The following is a 5,729-nucleotide window of genomic DNA, read 5'->3' as shown; positions in this document are numbered from 1 at the left end:
ACATCTAAGAAGGTTTTAGTTCCACCATTCTGGCATTTTTAATTACTGTGTGTCCTGCAGATAAATCTTGGGTAATGACCAGTTGGTCTCAAATAAACCTTATCTAGAGATATATTTCTTGATCTGTTATGTATAATTTGTCAGTAGATTGTAGGAATAATATGGTTCCCTCTGGTTTTTGTGACTAGCTAGGCATTGTTTCTCTCTTGTATTGTCTCACCCCTCTATCATGGTTTTCCCACTTCCCCCCCTTTCTTCCTTACTAATACCCTTGCTCCTATGATCCTACCTCTGTTGAGCTTCTTCTTTCTCCTTATCCCCTAAGGTTCCTCATAAACCCTTCCTTCCCCCCTCCCTTAGACTAACCCAATTTTTATCATTCTTTAAAGTCATTGTGGAAGAGTCATTATCAAAAATGAGACCAGGATTCTATACTCACTTCCTCACTGTGCTGTGCACAAGTCACAGTTTCTCTATGTGTGCATCAGGGAGACAGACCTGTGTGTGTGTGTGTGTGTGTGTGTGTGTGTGTGTGTGTCTGTGTGTGTCTGTGTGTGTCTGTGTGTCTGTCTGTGTGTCTGTGTCTGTGGGTGTGTGTGTCTGTGTGTGTGTGTGTGTGTGTGTGTGTGTGTGTGTGTGTGTGTGTCTGTGTGTGTCTGTGTGTGTCTGTGTGTCTGTCTGTGTGTCTGTGTGTCTGTGTGTGTGTGTCTGTGTGTGTGTGTGTGTGTGTGTGTGTCTGTGTGTGTGTCTGTATGTCTCTGTGTGTGTCTATGTCTGTGTGTACAGCAGAGGACAACTTTCTTTAGGAGTCAGTTCTCTCCTGCATCTTGTGGGATCCGGGCATTGAACTCAGGTCCTTCAGCCTCTGCATGCAAGCACCTCTACCCACTGAGCCATCTTCCTGACCCCAACCTAGGATCTTGTTAACATGTGGGCTCTGAGCAGCTGACTGAGATTATGAATCTCGGTGAGCTCCAAGAGATGCTACTGGTCCCTTGGCCGGACTCTGATTAGTGAAAGTTTTAATGCCTTACTTTATTCTCCCAAGCACCAAATGAAAAAGGTATTCTCAGTTTCATTTAATAGAGGAGGAAATGAGTCCAGCTCAGTCTAACACAGGTGGCAGCTCTAGAACCCAGGCTTGCATTGACGTGGCATCTGAATTTAGCCACTATAAAACTTTCTTTTGCCCATCCATTTTCCAGTAAGATTTGGAAAACTAATAGTTTTCAAAGGTATATATCCCACTTAGTAGGGAATATCTTGGGCATTGTGAAAATCTGTGCCACCATAAACATGGAATAGTTTTTTTTTCTTACAAAAAAATAACATTGTAGTTGCATAGATAATGTGTAAGATAAACTAAAATATGTTTAATAACTGGAGTTCACTTTATGATAAGTTATCCTAAGGCTATTTTATTTAGACTATTTAACAAACTTTTTATGTGTCTTGGCTTTCTGGCTTCATAGCACACACTTTTATATTTCCTAGCATTTCTACAGTATGGGGCTTGGTGGAAGCACATGCAAGGGCTTCTATATGCTGCAATTTTTAAGCACTGAGGATACATTAGTAAATTATTTCATGCTATAAGCTAATGCCCACAAATATCAAACTACTGCTATGTTTTGCATCTTTAGAGGCATAGTGTTTGTGTTCATCTAAGTCTTTATTTATGAGCTTTGAGGACAGTAAACTCTTAAAATGTACTTTTGTTTTATAAAGACAAAATTTCAGAGCATAATTTTTATGTGGAAAAGTTCATCTCAGAGCAAAACTTTACAGCATAGTTAAAACCCCAAAGAATGGAAATGTATGATGGACAGAACCTTTGTTTTTTATTGGGGGGGTGAGACAGGGTCTCCCTGTAGCCCCAGCTGGCCTGGAACTTGCTATGTAGACCAGGCTGGCCTTGATCTTACAGAGATCCACTTGTCTGCCATGCCATGCAGAAACATTGATTGGAGTTGTAAGCATCTGAAATATAAAATAGCTTCAAGAGCCTCGTGATAATGTGGAAATATGAAATCTTGAAAATGGATTTGTGAGTTAACATATACCTTGATTCCAAAAGAAATTAGGCAATCAGGATTAAAAAATCTGAACAAGCCCTTATCAATCTGCTGACATTCTTTGGTTACCTTCAGGAGAATTTACATTTGTTGATTGTTTACTACTCACTAAGAAAAATGATGAGTATCTGAAAACTTCCAATCAGACTGTCCAGAGTCTGTCTCCTTCTTACCTCTTACTAGCCATTTAATCTTAGACTAAATATTCATCCTCTCTGAGCCTCAGCTCCCTCATCAAAAAGTTAGGAATAAGAAGATAAGCTTTACAGGGCTGGTGTGAAGATAAAAGATGCATAGTACTTGAAAGTTTCTAGAATATAGCAGTAAAGCTTTGTAGATGTTTATAAATGCCAGGTTTCTGTTGCATAACTGTTGAAATGGCATTTCTACCCTTCAAATGATCTTTATCTGTGAGAATTTCTGTTGTGAATGGAGGAGGGAGCAGCTGTGCCAGAGAAACCCATGGTGAGAAAACCAAAGGTTGGGCTGGGCTACTTCTAAATAGGATTATAGAAAACATAATTTCTGTATAGTGGAGTGTATTTTTCCCCAGAACTCTGAGTAACCCCTGAGCTATTAGGTTGTAATACTTGGAGTAATAACTACCTTACTTTGTCCTATATAGATCCTGGCTGAAAGCCCAATTCTTGAGTAGGTTCAGTTCTTTAAGAAAACAATGACCTATGGATAGAACCCCAGACAAGTCCAGTCCCATGAAAGGTATATCTCTGTAGGATTATAGTTAAGGTCCCGTGTATTTCCTCCTGAGGGCTGAAAACACTTCATAAATATTTGTCAAATGGATTAATAAACTGAACCTTTGTAGAGGAAGCTCTGGTGATGTTGTTAGTGCTGTTCAGTCATGTCTGCATTGCTACCAACAAACCCTTGTGAAATGTGCGCCTTGTTAACCCCGCCTAGCATCACGTCCCAGGCCTCTGTTATACATAGGAAAGGCTTATGTAGCTTTAAGACATGTTATCAACACTGAAAAACTAGTATTTGTAAAGCCTGATCAGAGTACTTATTTTAGAGATGTTATTTCAAGACAAAGTAGAAGAGTTTGTGACCGTAGGTGTTATTATATGATCACATTTGTGTACTTTTGTTCAATGTCTTTCCCACAGTCTTCAGCTTTGTGTGCTGCCACTTTCTCTGAATTAAGGGAAAAGAAACATTGACACCTATCAGTTTAAAAGGTCAGCATTTATAAAGTGTAGCCAGAATGAGATGTGTATAATGGCTTGAAACTCTGATTATGATTTGGCTCTGAATCTTCTTCCAGAAGCAACTTCCTCTAGTGTGTTTAGAGGACTAAGAACAAACGGCAAGGGCCCCACCTGTGGAACCAGCCCAGGGAGCCCCTCAGCAAATGTAGTGGGAAGCTGGGCCATGTTAACCTGGCTATGTGATGTACATACCTCAGACAAGAGCCTCTTTCTGTAGACACTGTGCTTGGTCATCTGTGGTAACTATTGCACAGAAATACAAGGCAGGCGTTGGGGGATATCAGTGTGTGAGATGCTAGCTAGCTTTAAAACCAGCTTTTATCTATAAGGTCAAAAGTTTTTTAACTTAGTTTCTAAACAGATTAAACAGAATGAACAAGCAGCTTAATTAAGATTGGTTTGCATGACCAAAATGCCCAGTGAGAAGAAAATCAACTAAACAAGAACTGAGTGGCTATTAAAATGAAAATCATGGGGGCTAGAGAGATGGTCAACAGTTAAGAGCACGGACTTGTCTTACAGAAGACCTGGATTTGATTCCCACCACCCACATGGTAGCTAACAACTGTACGTAACTCCAGTTCCAGGGAATCCAGTGCATTCTTCTAACCTCTGCGGGCATTGCATGACATGAGTGCACTTACACACATGCAGGTAATACACTCATACACATAAAATAAAAATAATAAATAAAAATATTTAAAATGAAAACCATATTGATTTTTAAACTATGTGAAATATTCATATCATTCTAAATAATATACACTCCAAAGTATAAATATGGCTGGGCATGATAGTGTACAGCTTTAATCCCAGTACTCAGGAGGCAGAGGCAGGTGGACCTCTGTAGGGTCCAGGCCAGCCTGGGGCACATAGTGAATTCCAGGCCAGCTTCGGCTATATAATGAAACCCTCAAAAAACCAAAACACAGGGCTGGAGAGATGACTCAGCAGTTAAGAGCACTGACTACTCTTGCAGAGGACCTGGGTTCAATTCCCAGCACCCACGTGGTAGTTAACAACTGTCTGTAACTCCAGTTCCAGGGGATCTGGCACCTTCTTCTGACCTCCATAGGCATTGCACAATACAGATGCACTTATATACATGCAGGCAATATACACATACACATAAAAAAATAAAACTAAACTAAAAATCCAAATGCAAATATATCTATTAGCGAAGGAGTTTAAGATCCCATGAAACTGACCAAATCCCATTTTAAAGAATAGACTTAGACGACAGTCATATGCAAGCTTGTGAATATCTGTGTAGACTTTGTGTCCCAGTGAGCCTATCATGCTAATGAACTTTGACTGGAAACTGCCTTCCCCAGTCTGCAAGGACCTCCTAGGATCTAGGAATAAGTGATAGCTAAAGGCCAGGGAAGCTGATTTGAGGTGGAAGCCATTTGTAATTCTTCTTGCAGCTGACTCTTCTAGAGTATTCCATGAGCTGGGGACTCTGAATGTGGTTGAGACTCTGTACATTCACTTAGCAATATAGCTCTTAGAACAGTCAGTAAGAGCATCACAAAAAGAGGGGGTGGTACATTTTTAAATTAGAAATTACTCAAGACAAAGCACATTGCTTTGATTTGACCCTGTGACCAAAGGTGAATTTACTTGCCTAACTTCTGCACCTTTTATTGATGTGAAACTTCCCAAAAGTCTTCTTGGTAGCTCTTTGTTCCTGTCTTCCTTCCAATAATTAGAACAGGAGAGAGTGATGTCTCCAGTGCCCAGTCTGTCTTGTTAGGGCCCAGGTGACATTTCTGGGCCCACAGCAGGGCCTGGCTGCTGACATTCCTGTCCTCCTTTCTAAGGCTGGTGGTAACCAAGAGTTTAGTTTTGCTTTGACAACTCTTCCTACAGCCAAAGCTGTTGTTGTGGCCCACATGTCATTCCTATTTACCCTAAATAAGGAAAAACAAAAGCTATTTTGGGCATAGAGCCGTGCTTGTGGCTGGGGTTATTTGCAGTGTTACCACGGCACTCTGCCCTTTTCACTGTGGCTGACAGGTGATTTTTTTTTTTTTTTCTTTTTTTTGAAAACGCAGCAGAAGCACAGCCTTCCCTGAAGTCTCTTCACACAGCCTCAGAGCATCAGAATACATAAGAGATGTTTTATGAACATTTGAAAAAACCGTCTAGCCATCAGGAGGAGAGTGACTGCCTGCACAAAATCAAGCAGAGGAAGAGCCCTTGAGATAGCGCTCTGCTTTCTTGTTTGAATGGCCCTGGCCTGTTACCTGGGATTCTTTTTCTGCAGTCTCAGAATCTTTTGAACTAAAATTGCACAGGATAGTTCAAAGTTCTGACTTTAAAGGATTTTTTCTATGCCGTATTTGTACTTACGAGAGAGAGAGAGAGAGAGAGAGAGAGAGAGAGAGAGAGAGAGAGAGAGAAAAAAGAGAAAGAGCCCCTC

The 5,729-nt window shown here is 40.6% G+C and overlaps 1 protein-coding gene across 8 annotated transcripts in view; it reads left to right on the top strand.

The window, feature by feature from the left end:
- The window catches only part of Ldlrad4 (low density lipoprotein receptor class A domain containing 4), a 474,517-nt gene that overhangs the window by 417,946 nt on the left and 50,842 nt on the right, over positions 1-5,729 (top strand). The window lies entirely within an intron of this gene.

The sequence above is a fragment of the Nannospalax galili genome, unplaced genomic scaffold, assembly GCF_000622305.1.
Source record: "Nannospalax galili isolate Female #2095 unplaced genomic scaffold, S.galili_v1.0 scaffold169, whole genome shotgun sequence".
Taxonomy (NCBI): domain Eukaryota; kingdom Metazoa; phylum Chordata; class Mammalia; order Rodentia; family Spalacidae; genus Nannospalax; species Nannospalax galili.
Note: the sequence above shows the minus strand (reverse complement) of the source record. Positions and strands in the feature narration are given on the sequence as shown.